The sequence below is a fragment of the Protopterus annectens genome, chromosome 12.part0 (genome assembly GCF_019279795.1).
Source record: "Protopterus annectens isolate FY-2018-M chromosome 12.part0, PAN1.0, whole genome shotgun sequence".
Taxonomy (NCBI): domain Eukaryota; kingdom Metazoa; phylum Chordata; order Ceratodontiformes; family Protopteridae; genus Protopterus; species Protopterus annectens.
Window position 1 is genome coordinate 889706606 of NC_056746.1, and position 18369 is coordinate 889724974.

The window sequence follows — 18369 nt, forward strand, 5'->3', positions numbered from 1 at the left end:
CAGTTCCATATGCTAAAGTACCAACAGTTTCTGTTATCACAATTGAGAAGTAAAATGTCACAACCTGAACAACCAGACTTGAAGGAGTTGCAGGATTTGATGCATAGTGCAGAACAAGTGGGTAAACATACCTTGCAATGTGGTTTTGATGCTCTAGAGGCCTCATGTAGAGCTGCTGTTACAGGATCAGTGATACGTAGACATGCCTGGCTCAAGGAACAAACCTTACCAGATCATGTCAAAGCTAAATTACTAGATGCCCCTCTTCAAAAGGATGTATTATTTGGTGTTAATGCTGAGGAGGTATTAAAGAAAATGGAGGAAAAGGCTAAATCAATGCAAACAGTGAAAGATTTTCTACAGGTACAACCTCCACGTTTCAGTAGAAATTGGCCTTCCAAAAATTGGTCCTTTCTAGCCACGGACAAACCCCAAAGAGGTAGATACAGGCACCCGAGGGGCAGAGGGCAATCTCAAGGATCGTTTAGAGGCAGATAATGGCAAGCTCCTACACAAAGAGGTGGTGAGGATAGTTCGCAGCCATTCAGAAAGCAAGCCCAATGACTTTCCCCTTTGCATGCCAAGCAAGGCTCAAATGGCAGCACCCTTAGGCGGAAAACTGGCATTATTTTCAAAAAATTGGCATATTGTCACAAAAGACAAATGGATCCTGGACATTATAAACAGAGGCTACAGATTCCATTTTCACACCCTTCCAAAAATGAGAGGCATGCCAAACATGCCACACAATCAAAGGGCAGATGCACAAAGACAAATTTCAGATCTCATGGACATGAAAGCTATTCAAGCGGTACCAACTCATGAACAGGGTCAAGGTTTTTATTCCAGACTATTCCTGGTACCAAGGAAGAGAAAAGATTGGAGACCTATTTTGGACGTATCCATCCTAAACACATTTTTACTCGTACCAAAATTCAAGATGCTCACTTTACAGCAGCTTCTTCCCATGTTGGGCAAGGAGTCTTGGCTGGTAACATTGGACCTCAAGGAGGCATACCTGCATGTTCCAATCAGACAAAATTGCAGAAGATACCTCAGATTTCTTGCAGGTTCAACCCATTATCAATTCTCTGCATTGCCCTTTGGCTTATCTACTGCGCCCAGAGTATTGACGAAATGCCTGGCATCAGTAATTGCCTACTGCAGACTTCAAGGGATACAAATGTACCCCTATTTGGACGACTGCCTGATCCAAGCGGAAAGCAAGCACATACTTCTGAAACATCTGGCTTATGTAATAATGTTGTTGAATTATCTGGGATACACAGTCAACAAAAAGAAATCAAGACTAATACCCTCTCGGAAAATAATTTTCCTGGGTGCCAACTTGGACACAAACACCCAGTTGGCCTACCTCACGCCAGAGAAGCAGGGGGCAACTAACTCAATACTTCAGAACATTAGCAAATTTCACCAGGCTGACTGCAAGGAAAATCCTGCAGGCTCTGGGATTCATGGCATCTTGCATCCTACTAATCCCATGTGCAAAGCTGCATATGAGGAAACTTCAGTGGTACCTGAAAAACCTATGGTCTCAACCCAGCCACAGTTTGCAAACAATAATACCACTAATTCCATGTCTTCAAAAGGAATTTCTGTGGTGGGCTCAAGCATGCCAAACAAACACAGGTCTCCCATTCAGCAAGCCTCAAGCAAATCATCAAGTCATCACAACAGATGCCTCGGACTACGCCTGGGGGGCGCACATGACAGATCGGTGCATTCAGGGAAATGGTCCCAAAAAGAAAAGCACCTTCACATCAATCAAAAGGAAATGCTAGCAGTAATAAATGCTATTATAGCTTTCAAAGACCTTCTGCATCCAGGTCAACTATTGATAATGACAGACAACACCACAGTAATGTGGTACATAAACAAACAGGGAGGAACCCATTCATACCCCCTATGCAGGCTGCTCATGTCACTTTGGAACATGGCTCTGGACTTACAAATCGAACTTCAAGCACAGTACTTGCCAGGCAAGGAAAACACGCTGGCAGACAACCTAAGCAGAAATGACAGATCCACACGAATGGAAGTTGCATCCTCAAGTTTTTACAGAGATAATTCAAGCATGGGGAAGGCCAGACATAGATCTCTTTGCCTCCCACAAAAATCACCAATTGACAAAATTCTGCTCAAGGATTTTTCATCCAAAGGCCTGGAGAGTGGACGCTCTCTCTTTCAGTTGGACAACAATGACAGTTTATGCCTTCCCACCTCTTCCTCTGCTGCCCAAAGTTCTATTAAAAACCAGAGCAGACAGACCAAAGATGATTCTCATTGCTCCAGACTGGCCAAGACAACACTGGTACCCACTCCTGAGGAGCCTGACGCATTCCCCACCTTGGACCCTGCCTCTAATGCCTCTTCTTCCGACTCAGCACAACTTCAAAACTCTTCACAGTCAGCTGAAAACACTCAATCTGGCCGCATGGAAGATTCCTTAACATCACAACAGACCCTACTCTCCAAGGAGCTGCAGGATGTCATTTTGGAGGCCAGAAGGCCGTCTACTAGAAAAACTTACTCCGCAAAATGGAAACGGTTTTGTGCCTGGAATGAGAAAAAGGGCCAGAATCCTGGAAAACTGAACTTACCTCAAATTTTACAGTATCTAGCTGAGCTGCTAAGCAGTGGGCTTTCATTCTCTTCCATCAAAATCCATGCCTCAGCCATTTCTGCAGAATGCAACACTGATCCACCTTTATTCTCTCACCCCCTCTTAAGACAGTTCCTCAGAGGGGCTAAGAATATTAAACCCCCAAGGAAACAACCAATACCTGCTTGGGATCTCAATTTCATTCTAGAAAAGCTGATCTTGCCTCCTTTGGAGCCAGCTGCCTCAACAGATTTGCAATATTTGTCCTGGAAAACAGCTTTCCTTCTGGCTATTACCTCAGCTCGTAGGGTATCGGAACTACAAGCCCTCATGGCTGTGCAGCCTTTAATCATCTTCCATCAGGACAGAGTTTCCTTACGAACCAACCCGTCCTTTATGCCAAAAGTGGTATCCAGGGTAGCTTTGAATCAGGCTATACACTTACCTACCTTTTGTCCTAATCCTCAAAACAAAGGGGAGAGATTACTACATTCCTTGGACATCCACAGGCAACTGCGTTATTATTTGGACAGAACAAAGCCTTTCAGAAAATCAGAACAGCTCTTTGTGTCCTATGCTATAGGAGCTCAAGGGAAGCCAATTTCCAAACAGACAATCTCAAAATGGATAGCCCACTGCATACGCTTTTGTTACACTTTTCATGGCAAAACTGTGCCTGCAGGCATCAGATCTCACTCCACAAGGGCCACAGCTACCTCTGCAGCTTTCCTCAGAGGAGTTCCTACCAAAGATATTTTGGAAGCAGCCACTTGGAGTTCTGTGCATACCTTCTCCAAGCACTACCACCTACCATTATACTCCAAAACTAGAGCAGGCTTTGCCACTGCAGTCTTGCAGGGCATCCTGGCTCCTCCTAGTTCCACCTAGTGCCTACCACCCCTTTCTTAGCTTTGGGATTCTACCCATCTGTTATGACTGCAGCTGTATGCACGATGAACATAGTACAGTTTTGTACCTACCATAAATGTAGATGTTCGAGTGCTAATACAGCTGCAGTCCAGGTTTCCCTCCCTCCTTCCCCTCTTGGGACAGGCCTATTGGCTAACACCTCCTCATACAACCTGATTGGGGTATTCATTTATGGTGTATTTGCTTGCAACTACTGTATTTTGATTATATGGCATTGCTTTATTACACAAATCTATGTATTGCCTTCCTTCTGGGGGCACCTGACATCTGGGGCAAGAAAAACTGAAGAAGATGGCGTCGGCTGGTTCTTTTATACCCCTGTCGCACTGACGTCAGGGAAGAAGCGACGACAACCGACGCCGGACCTAGACTTTGGAATTCGGCCGACCGAGGACCCGCCTGACCGCAGGAGAACCCATCTGTTATGACTGCAGCTGTATTAGCACTCGAACATCTACATTTATGGTAGGTACAAAACTGTACTTTCTCCATTCTGGGTCAGAGGTCGGTCATGACCAAAACCCAAGTCTGCTCACAAGAAAGCTGCTCCTGCCCAGTCTCATCCTAGGCCAACCGGCTCCCATTCCCAGGCATATCAACAGGATTTTGTGAGGTTGTCTAAAGATCTAATCTCTCTGGTTAGAGCCAAAGGCCTCCCCATGAATTTTCTCCAGGTAAAAGAGAGACCCCTCTAAAAGATCAGATTTGTTTGATTCAGATGAGGACTTTGATTTAGGAGGATTCCACCTTTGAAGAGGGTGCTTTCTTCTCCTTTGAGGATTCTAACTCTGAGGGGAATCTTGCATAGTCTTCCCCTCCTAAGGATATTTCCATTGGGGAAAAACTGCTCACCTTGAGGGAACACTTTAAATGGGAAGCACAAGACTACCCACAATCTAAGAAAAGAATTAGGGAATTTCTTATACTCCCTAACCAGAAACCCCTCACCATTCGTCTTGTCATACAGGTGATTGATGATGTATTCCAGAATGACTCCTTAGTCAGATTCCCTGCTTCCTGCCCCTAGAAAGCCAGACAGGTTTTATAGGGTTCTGGATTCCCACAAACATCTTTTTAAGAACCTTGTGCATACCCCGAGGTTGTGACTCCAGATGCTAAGGGAGCCAAAGCTACCTCACCAAAAACCCTATGCCTACTGGAAAGTAGGGCCTTGGATAGATATGGCAAAAAAAGTTTACACATCTGCTATCCTTGCCACATGGACCTTGAACTGCCAGTTTCGTGTGGTTAAATACCAGGAAACTGTTCTGGACCAAATGAAGCAGAAATTGATGGGCATGGAGAACAAGGGTCTCTCAAAGGAGATACTGGACCTTTGTAATTCCTGCTCACAGGTAGACAAATACTCCCAGCACTGTGGCTGCGATGCTATGGAAGCTTCCACTAGGACTGCAGCTACAGGTTCTGTAATAAGACATGCCTGGCTGAAACAACACTTGTTACCAGACCATGTCATATCCAGCCTTCTGGACACCCTTTTTGATAAAGACTTTTTCTTTGGTGCCAAGAATGAAGCTGTACTCAAGAAAATGGAAGACAAGGCAAAGTCCATTCAGACTGTTAAGGACTTTCTTCAACTCCAGCCTCCTCACTTCAGCAGAAACTAGCCCCACCAGCCACTGGTCCTTTCCTTCCTATCCCAAGGCTAGGCCATATTACTCCCTACCTGCTCTCCTCCCATTCCCCTTCCATGTCCCCCTCCCAGGCTACAGAATTATTTGATCACGTTACTAAGGCCAGTAAGTGTAAACATTATTTCAAGAGTTACAAGCTCAAATTCAAGCAATCCTTGCCTCCCTCAGGCTTCCCAGGCATTCCTCCAAAACAAAACGGAAAAAAAGGCTTTGGCCCAGATGGAGTTACTGTGCGCCTAAGGGTATGTGGAACCAGTGCTAGAAGACTTGCAAGGAAGTAGGATTTTACTCCAGACTCTCTGTGGTACCTGGAAAAGAAGGTGCATGGCAGCCAGTATTAAACCATTCAAGATTCAACCAGTTCCTGCAGTTACTAAAATTAAAAATGCTAAAGCTTCAAAAATTTCTACCCATGATCTCACCTAATGTTTTCATTGTTACCCTGGATTTAAAAGATGCATACCTTCATATCCCCATAGAGGAATCATACAGAAACTTCAGAGCAACTACAAAGCACTGAGTTCTGTGATCTGCCCTGTGGCTTGTCTACTGCTTCCAGGGTCTTTACGCAATGCCTAGCCCCTCTAATAGCCTTGTGCAGAACAAAGGGAATCCAAATTTACCCCTTTTTGGATGATTACATCATGCAGGCAACAAACCCAGAAAAACTCAGATCAGACCTGCTTTTCATCAAAAACCTTTTAACCTTTGTGGGGTTCACCATCATTGCGCAGAAATCTCATATAAACCCCACAACTAGGATAGTGTTCCTGTGGGCTCTACTGGATTCAGCACTCCAGGAGGCATTCTTACCTCCGGACAGGGCTGCTTTCTTGACCCTGTACTTCAAACAATCGATGGTCAGGAATTACCTCACAGCCAGAGAGCATCTCAGGGCCCTGTTACATGGCCTCTTACATCCTCATGATTCCCTTAACCAGACTACAAATGAGGAAACTTCATATGGTACCTCAGGAATGTGTATTCCCAGCATTCACAGCCAAGGTAAAGCTAATCCCTTATCTCAGGAAGAAATTCACCTGGTTGGGCCCAGGCAGCCTTTAAAATTCATCTTCCAGGATCAAACCCTGACAAGGGATACATCAGAAATAGCCTGGGGAGCCAACTTCAACTGCCTCCATACTCAAGGAAAATGGGACTCCAAGCTCACATACAAACGCACAAATCTAAAAGAACTTATGGCAGTCCAAAAAGGCCCAATAGCCTTCCAAAAGGAATGGAAGCCGGGAGTACTAGTAGTGAAGACGCAACACAGTGGTTGTGTGGTACATAAAGAAACTGTGGGTGAGGGGACCTATTTCTATTCACTTTGCCACAGCTCGCTCCCTTTGGTTACACCTCATGGCACAGTACTTTCCAGGTGTATGCAGCCAACTAGCAGATAACCTCAAGTGAAGCCTGTTAGACTCCCACATGTGGCAACTGCATCAGGAAGCATTTCTCAGCATAGCCAAAAAATGGAGTGTACTATTGATGGACCTTTTGCCACCAAAGAAAATGCTTACTTGAAAAAGTTTTGCTCCAGGGACAAATTAAATTCAGCCTGGAGGACAGATGCTTTCTCTTTCACTTGAACAGGCCTTTTCCTCTATGCTTTCTCTCCAGTACCACTGCTCCCCAAAGTATTGCTAAAGCTAAGGGAAGAGGGACCAAGGGTAATACTAATAACCACGGATTGGTCCAAACAGCACTAGTACCCTCTGCTAATCAGCCTAACCAGCACAGAACCTCTGTCAGCTGCCACAGAGAATGGACCTGTTAACACAGGACAGGGGTAAGATTGTACACCCCAACTTACGGGCGATCAAATTGTCAGCATGGATGATGCCTCGATTTCGTGGAAGTAATCTCTCCTTGACAAGCAGGTCTTGGATAGTCTAAAAGAAACCAGGCAACCTAACACAAGGAAGTCTTACTCAGTGAAATGGGGGGGGGGGATCCCCCTTTGCAGACAAATGCCACAAAATCCTTGTTTGGCCAAGATTCCTCTCATCCTTTCTTATTTGACCTTTTTGACAAAGAACTCTTACTCCTCCATAAGAACGAATGTTTCAACTATTTCAGCTTACCTGCCTTCTCAGCCTCCTCTCTTTATACACTCCCCTCGTGAAACAGTTTCTGAGAGGGGTTGTTCACTTTAGGCCTCCCAGAAGCCTCCAGTTCCCCCGTCTAAGCTCCATTTTGTGTTGGAAAAACTGTCCCTTCTACCCTTCAAGCCAGCTGCTCCCATGGAGTTAAATTTTTTGATCTAGAAGACTGACCTCTTACTAGCTGACACCACAGCCAGAAGAGTTTCCAACTTTCAGACCCTAATATGTGTGTAGAACCCTTTATCATCTTTCACTCAGTCTTGTTCAAGACTAACCCTTCCTTTATGCCCAAGGTGGCTGTTGAGACCTCGTTGAATCAGTCCATACATTTGACTACCTTCTTCCCCAACCCTCAGAAAAAAGGTGAAAGGGTCCTTCATTCTTGGGATGCACCTAGGCAGCTGCATTATTACTTAGGCAGAACCAAGAGTATCAGGAAATCAAACCAACTGTTGGTGTCTTTTGACAGTAGCTCTGAGGGGAATGCAGTCTCCAAGCAAACCATCTCCAAATGGATCACACACTGCACCTCCTGTCACAACCATCATGGTAAGAAACCCCCTGATGCTGTAAGGATCTACTCCACCAGGGCTACTGCTGCTTCTAGAGCATTTCTTAAAGAGATGCTCACTGAGGACATTTTGGAGGCAGCAATTTGGTCTTCAGTACATACCTTTACCAGACATTACTTTATTTCTGCCTTCTCCAAGTCTAGGGCAGGAATTGCCACTGCCATCTTGCAGGGCAAACTCACCTCTCCTTAATCTTCCATCCTCCCTTCCTCTCAGCTTTGGGAATCATCCCACAAGTTAGGACTGCAAGAGTGAAGCATGAAGAACATAGTTCAGTTGTGTACAGTTAACATAAATGTAGATGTTCAAGTGTATTCACTGTTGCAGTACTCTTTCCCTCCCTACAGCCTACTGTGTAGCCTGGGACTTTCTCCTTCTCTGTCAGGTTAGCCCTCCTTTCTACTTCTCCTTCATGAATTAGAGTCCCAGTACCTTGGCATCAGGGACAATCTGGGGGGCTGCTGCTTTTTGGAGCAAGAAAAATACTGACATCATGGCACCATCCAGCTCCTCTTGTAGCCAAGCATATGATATTGGATAGGCCATCCAGTGGCTCCAGAAGGGTGTAAACTGTTCTCTGGTAGTTGGGCAGGCCGACTGTTTCCATGGTGGGAAATCCCACATGTTAGGACTGCAACAGTGAATACACTCGACATCTACATTTATGGCAAGTATACTCAACTATTACTTTCACCATCTTTCTTCTTCAAAGTCTGGGGTTCACTATCAACTTCCATCTTGACTCCCTCTCAGGATCACCTGCATCTAGGATGCAGAATTCAGACAGTGCCACTGTCTTGGTAGCTGGTGCCTGAGAGGTAATCTGACATACTGCAAGTTTGACCACCTCAGCAGGTACATCTGACTCAGAGATACTGGACTGCGAATCATCTCAGGGTCTCTGGATTGTCGTCTTAGGGGGAAGGGCAGTTTTGTCATTGACAGGCCTTCTTTCAGTCTCTTCTTACTCTGCCACTCCAGCCAGAGTTTCTTTGAGCCCTGGGATTCATGGCCTCTTCTATTCCAGTGCTTCCTCTTGCCAGACTGCATATGAGCAAGCTTGTAGTGTCTCAAGTTGGTTTGCCTACAGTATTGCCATCCTCTATATTTCAGTGTACCTCTCCTTCCTTGCCTAAAAAAGGAATTCAGATGGTGGATTAAACAGATGTCCTTCAAGGATGCATCTGCAGTCCTTACAAATGGGTTGTCCTGTCGTCAGGCAGCCCTTCGGTCGGCCGGATTCCAAAGTCTGGGTCTGGCCTCGGCTGGTGTCGCACTTCACCCGACGTCATCTCTGCTGGTCTTCGGGTATAAAGGCATCAGCCGACGCCATTTTCCTCAGTCTTTCTTGCCGCGTGGCGCCCGAAGCAGAAGCTGTTCGCAAGTGCCGGTCGGTCAGATCCAGAGATTACTACTACCGAATACTACTTTGAAGACTTCTAAAAAGCTAAGTACCCCGTTGGGGACTCTTTCTTGCCTCAGCCGATGTCAGAAAAAGTGAATAACTGTTTAACTTGTGGGAAACAAATACCTCATAAAGATTTCCACTCTTACTGCTTACCTTGTTTAGGCCCAGACCACGACGTAGCAGCTTGTTTAGCCTGTGCTTCCTTCAACCGACGAACGCTTAGGCGTCGGTCGGAGTTTGCTGAACAGTTTTTCGGCTCAGATTTTGCGTACATTATGCCGTCGGATCCTCCGACTACTCAAATTGTTAAGAACCGCAAAGAAAAGGACCGACACTCGCGGTCCGCGGTTTCGGCGCAAACCCCGGTTAAGCAAACGCGAGTGTCTCGGTTTCGGCGAAACCGAGCAAGCGGGTCGATATGCAGCCGAATCCATGACTACTACCGAGGCCCTTCTACCCTAGTTGAATCGGCCTCTGAAGTTTTGCCTACTAATGTGGTTTCTCTAGAATTATCGGACACCATCCCTTTGGATGTCTCTACCCCAGCACGTGGTGCTGCTAGGCCTCCTGCAGCCATGTCTATAAAGGCCTTTGCCAGGGCTAAAGCAGCCAAAACTGCCAAGTCTGTGCCTGTTAAGCCCCCCTCTCACAGGCCCAGTTCCAGTTCCCAAATGCTTACTCTGGCAGAGGATCTCATCTCTTTAATAAGGGGATCCCAATCTCACCCAGACAGGGCCTCTCAACCTCCAGAAAGAGACCTAGAGCAGAGCCCCCTGAGCCAGTGTCCTCAGATGACTCTTCTGATGATACAGACAATACAGACCATCCAGAGGCTCCTTTTTCTACCTATGAAGATTCCGATGCTGAAGAATCTATTCCTTCTGCCTCTCCACCAGAGGAATTTTCCTTTGGGGAAACCTTACATGCCATGAGAGAGCAATTCCAATGGCAGGGACAAGATTTCTCAGATTCAAGAAAAGGCTTAGGACCTTTTACACTTACCGCAACATAGGCCCTTAGCTATACCTCCAGTTCTTCCTGTTGTGGATGATGCATTTAATGATGCTTGCACTGCTCCTGATACTTTACCTCCAGCCCCTGCTAAGCCTGATAGGTTTTACAGGGTACCGGACACTCATCACCACTTATACAAGGCTCCTCTTGCAGATCCTGAGACTATCTCCCAGGGGCCTAAGGCAGTAGCTTCGACCTCAGCGAAAAACCTTCTCCCTTCTGAAAGGGAATCCAGGTCCTTAGAGAGATGGGGTAAAAAAGTATACACCTCTGCTACTCTCTCAGCTAGAGCTTTGAACTGTCAGTTTCATATGATCCAATACCAAGAGTTTATGCTTGATCAGTTAACTAAGAAACTGTCCTCTGATGATTCCTTAGATAAGAAATATGTTCTAGAAATGGTGAATAACATTCAGCAGGTTAGTAACCATTCTTTAAAATGTGGCTATGATGCACTGGAGGCTTCATTTAGATCAGCCATGACTGGCACAGTTATAAGAAGGCATGCATGGTTGAAGGAACAGGTCTTGCCGGATCATGTTAAAGCAAAGCTATTAGATGCTCCTATGGATAAGGTCAGTCTATTTGGTTCTCCTGCCCAACAAGTAATGAAGAAAATGGAAGAGAAGGCAAAATCTGTACAAACAGTTAAAGATTTCTTACAGGTTCAGCCCCCAAGGTTTAGCAGGAACTGGCCTTCCAAAAATTGGTCCTTTCCAGACTCCTCTAAATCTCAGAGAGGCAGGAATAGACGTTCCAGAGGCAGAAATCAATCCAGAGGAGGTGCCTACAGGGGACGCCAGTGGCAAGGCAATAATCAACGAGGCACGGATACAACCACTACCACTGCAACAGGACAATCACAGTGACTTGGCTCTGACACCGCCTACCAGGGAACAAATAGCAGCACACTTAGGCGGAAAGTTAGCCTTTTTTTCAAAAAACTAGCACTATATCACAAGAGACAAGTGGATTTTGCAAACTATAGACCAAGGCTACAGGTTTCATTTCCACACCTTACCAGTAAAAAGAGGAATGCCAAACCTACCACCAAATCAAAAGACAGAAGCTCTAAAACAAATAGCTCAATTAACAAAGATGAGAGCTGTGGAAAGGGTACCACCTACAGAACAGGGCAAGGGATTTTACTCCAGACTCTTCCTAGTACCAAGAAAAGAGAAAAGTTGGAGACCTATTCTCGACCTGTCCGCTTTAAACACATTCATCATTGTTCCAAAATTCAAAATGCTGACCCTACAGCAACTTCTTCCCATGCTGGGCAAGGAGTATTGGCTGGTAACTCTAGATCTCAAGGAGGCATACCTGCACGTTCCCATACGACCAAATTGCAGAAGATACCTCAGATTTCTTGCAGGATCAGAGCATTATCAATTCTCAGCATTGCCCTTTGGCTTATCTACTGCGCCCAGAGTGTTCACGAAATGCCTGGCATCAGTAATTGCTCATTGCAGGCTTCAGGGAATCCAAATTTATCCATACCTGGACGACTGCCTGATACAAGCAGACAACAAAAGCAAGCTGACACAAGATTTACAAAGAGTCATTTGCTTACTACAAGCCCTGGGATACACAGTCAATTTAAAAAAGTCAAGACTGATACCATCCCAAACAAGAACATTCTTGGGTGCAGAATTGGACACAGTAAAACAGATGGCATTCCTAACTGCAGAAAAACAAGAACAACTTCCTCTTTACTTCTTGGCATTAACAAAACAGAACAAACTAACAGCAAGGAAAGTACTGCAGGCCTTGGGCTTCATGGCATCCTGCATAATCCTGGTCCCCCATGCCAGACTGCATATGAGAAAGCTACAGTGGTACCTAAAGAATTTATGGTCTCAACACAGGCACAGCTTAGAAACCGAAATACCACTAATCCCATGCCTGAAACAAGAGTTCCTATGGTGGGCTCAGGCATGCCAGTCAAACCCAGGTTTGTCCTTCCACAACATTCAAACAAGCCAAACCATCACAACGGACGCCTCAGACCTCGGTTGGGGGCCCACATGCTGGACAAGTGCATTCAAGGCTTATGGACTCCAGATCAGCTGCACCTACACATAAATCAAAAAGAAATGCTGGCAGTAAAACTAACAATCCAGAATTTCAGACCATTCCTCAAAGAAGGCCAATTGATGATAAGGACAGACAACACCACAGTCATGTGGTACATCAACAAACAAGGAGGCACTCATTCATACCCCCTATGCCGAATGGCTCTGGACCTATGGAATATGGCTCTGAGCTACAACATTCAGTTACAGGCAATATTTGTACCGGGAAAAGAAAACATCCTAGCAGACATGTTAAGCAGAACTACCTCGGATGCTCACGAATGGATGCTACACCCGGACATCTTCAAGGCCATCACAAAGAAATGGGGAATGCCACAAATAGACCTATTCGCATCCCCACTCAATCACTAGCTCAAGAAATTCTGCACAAGGACATACCACCCACTTGCTTGGAAGGTGGACTCTCTATCCTTCAGATGGAAAGGCCTGACAGCATATGCATTTCCACCTCTTCCTTTGATGCACAAGGTACTACTGAAAATCAAAGAGGAACGTCCAAGGATAATTCTGATAGCTCCAAATTGGCCAAGACAACATTGGTATCCATTGCTGAGGAGCATGTCTCGGGAAACGTGGACACTACCCTGATTCCTTTGATGTTAACTCAGAGCGACTACAACATCCTGCATCCAAACCTGAAAACTCTGCAACTGACTGCCTGGAACATTACATAAGAGCAACTAACCCAGATTTATCCCAAAGGGTTAAAGACATTATCCTTGAGGCCCGCAGACCTTCAACAAGAAGGAACTATGCAGGAAAATGGAAAAGGTTTGTCATTTGGAGTACTGAAAGAGGGAAAGATGTGTCAAAGGTAGATATTGCCAACATCCTGGAGTATTTGGCAGAGCTTCTCCATACAGGCCTGTCCTATTCCTCCATCAAGATACATGCATCAGCTATTTCTGCAGAATACAGCTTCGATCCCCCTGTCTTCTCACATCCTCTACTTAGGCAGTTCCTGAGAGGAATTAAGAATGTAAAACCTCCTAGGAAACCACCATTACCAGCATGGGACTTGAACTTTGTGCTAGAAAAATTGACACTCCCTCCATTCGAACCAGCAGCAACAGCAGATCTTCAACACCTATCCTGGAAAACTGCTTTCCTACTGGCAATTACTTCAGCAAGAAGGGTTTCGGAACTACAGGCTTTAATGGCAGTACAACCCTTCCTAATCTTCCATCAAGATAGAGTGTCCATGAGAACTAATCCTACATTTATGCCTAAGGTGGTATCCAGAGTGTCTCTAAACCAGGCAATCCACCTACCTACCTACCTTCTTCCCCAATCCACAGAACAGGGGGGAAAGACTGCTGCATACCTTGGATGTACATAGACAGTTGCGCTACTACCTGGACAGAACCAAGGGCAATAGAAAAACTGACCAGCTTCTAGTGGCTTATGCAACAGGAAGGGAAGGAAAAGCAATTTCCAAACAGACAATCTCCAAGTGGATAGGAAATTGCATAAGATTCTGTTACTCCTACCATGGAAAGCAAATTCCACAGAACATAAGGCCTCATTCTACAAGGGCTACAGCCACTACCACAGCTTTCTTACGAGGAGTGGCTACCAAGGACATTATTGAGGCTGCTACTTGGACCTCCGTGCATACATTTGCCAAGCATTATAACTTACCTCTATACTCTAGATCCCGAGCAGGGTTTGCCACTGCTGTTTTGCAAGGGATCCTAACTACACCATAATTCTTCTTCCTCCTCCCCTAGTTTGGCTATGGTATTCTACCCATTTGTAAGGACTGCAGATGCATCCTTGAAGGACATAGTACAGTTTTGTACTTACCATAAATGTAGATGTCCGAACAGGATAGCATCTGCAGTCAGGATTACCCACCCTCCTTCCCCTCTGTGGTACTCCTAGGGTATTTGCCCACCTAATAGCTAGCTGGGGGGGGGGGTTCTTATGGTGTATTTGTTTGTATATATGTACATACATGCTTATTTTTTGAGTTTGCCTTCTACTTTTTTTGGAAACATTGGCATTTACCCAAAATTTTAGCTTTCCAAGAGGGCAACTGGCATCTGGGGCAAGAAACACTGAGGAAAATGGCGTCGGCTGATGCCTTTATACCCGAAGACCAGCAGAGATGACGTCGGGTGAAGTGCGACACCAGCCGAGGCCAGACCCAGACTTTGGAATCCGGCCGACCGAAGGGCTGCCTGACGACAGGACAACCCATTTGTAAGGACTGCAGATGCTATCCTGTTCGGACATCTGCATTTATGGTAGGTACAAAACTGTACTTTTGCTCTCAACCCAAGCCTACCCTTTCAGCCTTCCTTCTCAAAAACTGTTACCTATGCCTCAGATATGGGGTGGGGGGCTTCATGTGGTTACATGAAAGTTCAGGGTCTCCGGACCACCATCAGAAGTCATACCATATCAGCATCAAGGAGATGAGAGCTCTGATTCTGGCCCTTCAAATTTTACACCCCATGTTCTCTCCAGGCCCCTTGAAGGTGTACACAGACAACACTACAGTGATGTACGTCAACAAGCAGGGGGGCATGAAATCTTACCTCCTCTGCAGGATGGCTTTTCAGGCTTAGGGGGTGGCTGTCAGTCATGAGTTAATTCTTCAAACAGTATGCATTCCTTCAGAGCACAGTCTAGTGATGCACACTCTGAGCAGGCCCAAAACACAGGTTCATGAATGGATGCTTCACAGAGACATGTTTCTAGACATCGTCAATCGGTGGGATATTCCTTGGGTAGATTTTTTTGCCTCCCCTCTGATCAGGCAACTCCCTCTCTTCTGTTCCAAAGTTCCATGCCATCTGGTGTGAAAAACAGGCACCCTTTCCTTTCCTTGGAAAGGGATGTTTCTTTGTTTTCCGTCCTTTTCCTCTACTTCCAAGAGTTCTGCAGAACATTTAGCTGGACTCCCCAGAAATCTTGTAACTGACTCCATTTTGGCCAAAACCACACTGGTTCCCCATTTTAATGAATCTGGCCAGGGGCAGTCACCAGCAGTTACCTCATCAGTTGGACCTTGTCACACAGGACAAGGGGTCTCTCATCCATCCTCACTTGTTCACTCTTCAACTGAAACTGTGGGTGATAGGGTTTTCATCCCTTTTGTGCACCTCTTTCCTAAGGTTCTTGCTCAAGAGATTACAGAAGGCAAGGAAACCCTCAAACAGAAAATCTTGTATGTCCAAATGGATACGATTTTTCGGTCTGGTGCCATGCTCATAACCAGGACCCTTTTTCATTGGGGGGGGGGTCTCTTTGGTCATCTGTTTGTGCAAGTTGCTTCGGTCTGGCTTGACCTATTCAGTGGTAAGCCCATTTGTCAGCCATTTCTGCTTTTCTGCCCTTGAATCCTCCCTTGGCTTCTTGTTTTGAGATCAAACAATTTCTTAAAGGCTTAATTGTCAGAAAAATGCCCCATTGAGGAGCCTTCCTTTTTTTGTTTTTAGACTTTTAATTTTTTTAGATTTCAGCTTGGAGGGATAAGTTATGAGTGCAATAGTTAGGTTCTGTACAAGGACTTGCACACTGAGTGCCTTTTTTTGCCTCTGCCCAAAACACTACTACAAATCCTGCTTCTGACAGTCGTTTGTCCCGAAGACCCTCGGATCAAGACTCTGCACTCTTAATACCTTCCTTGAAACTCTGCGATTGAAACACTTGGCTCATTCTAAGATGGCAGACTCTCCGGCTCCTGATGCTACCCTTTCCCCTAAGAGGAAACTCCAGAGACCTTGAGATGATTTGCAGTCCAGTATCTCTCTAGTCCGATGCATCTGCTGAGGTGGTCAAACCTGCAATATGTCAGGTTACCTCTCAGGCACCCGCTGCAGAGACCCCGTTGGAGGCCACTATGGACTCTGTAACCTTGCAGACTGTGGATATCTCAGACAAACTGCTTATTATCTCAGAGGGTTAGCATGCAATCTTGTACGGGAAGAGGTTCCTCGTACACTGATTGAAATGAGACAAGGTTGGGAACCCCTGAGGCTAATATGTTGCCTTCCCAAATAGAAAAAGCAAAAAAAAAGTGTAGTGCCACCGACACCTTCCAGAGAAAGAGTGGATTGATTTTTTTTCAGAGCTTATTTAAAGCTATCAAGGCCCTGAAGCCTCCTGCTTTTGTGACCCAGCTAACTAAAGCTACACCACAAAAGCTGCTCTTAAGAATTTCTCCTTTGAAGAGGATCCACACCCAGATTCTGAACATTCTCTGGATTACTCTTTGCAACTTCACTCTCCTGAACAGGTCTCCTTGAATGAAGGGGGGGCCCTTTTCACTTGATTCTCCCTTGGAGAAGCTATTCAGAACATGACAGGACACTTTGAATGGCATTCGAGACAAATCGCTGAGGTACAAAACAAGATTACTACAGTCTTCTGGACATGGGTACTCCAGCCTCTTCACCCCTCCCAAATCCTGGAGGCTTATCAGGGTGCCTTTCACTCTATTTCCTTAACACCTGATTCTCAGCAACCTGTTTCTAAAAGACCAGACAGATTTTATAAGGTCCCCGATGAGCTTAAATACCTGTATAAAAGTCCTGTGGCTGATCTGCTGCAGTTTCCCTCTCCTCATGTAAGCCACCCTAGCTGCTTCCCACTGCTAATGCCCTCCACACAGACAGGGGACAGTAGGCCATGAATAGATGGAGAAAGAAAGTTTACAGCTCCTTCACTTTAGCATTCAGACCTATTAATTATCAAACACAAATGAGTAAATACCTGTGCTCTCTGCTACAATCTCTGCAGAAGATTATGACAGAACCTCAGACAGCAGAATCTAAACTACACAAATCAGACACCACTTCAAATGCAGCTATGACATAGAAAAGCACCTGGGAAAAGTTTTTCTAAGATACCACAGAGGGCTTCCCCTTCAGGTAGATCTCCCTTTGGAAGCTAAACTCTGTGACTATCTTCTGTCCTTTCCTCCCCTCCATCCCCTCTATTCCTCTATTAAAGACTCTCCCCCTCTCTTCCTTTCTAGGAGGCAGTAACTATAGACAAACAGGTTTTGATCATTATCAAAGATGGCTCCACCATGTTATGGGAAAGCATTCTTCCCTCTAAAAGGACTTCCTCCTCTTCCTCTCTATTAGCTTCCTGTGCTTGGTTGCATTATTCAGGACTAAACTAGCAGAGGGCACCATAGAAAAAGTACCTTTGCCCGTCAAAGGAAAAGGTTTTTATTCTAGGATTTATCTTGTACGAAGGAAGGCAGGACAACTGAGGCCCATTCCGGTGGATGTCTCCCTGCTAAACACATTCCTGAAAGTGCCTGCTTTCAAAATGCTCTTTCTCCACACCCTCCAGCCCTTCTTTCTTCCTCAGGCCTTTCTGGTGTTCCTAAATCTCAGTGGTGCATATCTCCACATACCCATTGTCCTCCTTGTGGGAAATTCCTCGGGTTCTTCTCTGGCTCATCACATTTTCAGTTTACAGCTTTGTTTGGTCTTTTCATTGCCGCAAGAGTATTTAAAAGTGTCTAGCCCCAGTGGTGGTTTTTGCTGCACTCTGGGGATTCAGATTTTACCTTACCTGGATGACCTGTTGACTCAGGCCCTGTCCACAGACACTCCTCAAGCATCTACAATTCATGGTATGGTAGCTAACCAATCTGAGATTCACCATCAGTTTCAAAAAATCTTTTTTCATTCCAACTCAGAACTTAGTCTTCCTGGGTTGCAGAGTAAATAAAGAAGAATGCAGGCTTCTCTTTCTCAAGAAGTTGTCTTCAGCCTGATAAGCTTCTTCCAAGCCCTCTTAGTGACTCTGGTGCTGCAGGGACAATCCTTAGTGCTTTGGGGTTCATGGCTGTGTCCATCCCAAGGATTCCACTGCCCAGGCTGCATATAAGGAAAATTCAGTGGTACCTGAAGTCACTGTTGAACCTGCACTCATACCCCTTGGACACCTTGATAACTCTGCTGCCCTGCACCAAGAATGAGTTTTTCTGGTGG

General features: G+C 45.5%; 1 protein-coding gene across 1 annotated transcript in view; it reads left to right on the top strand.

The window, feature by feature from the left end:
* LOC122816858 (nuclear receptor coactivator 3-like) overlaps nucleotides 1-18369 on the top strand; it is a 557677-nt gene that overhangs the window by 16325 nt on the left and 522983 nt on the right. The gene's annotated exons all lie outside the window — the stretch shown is intronic.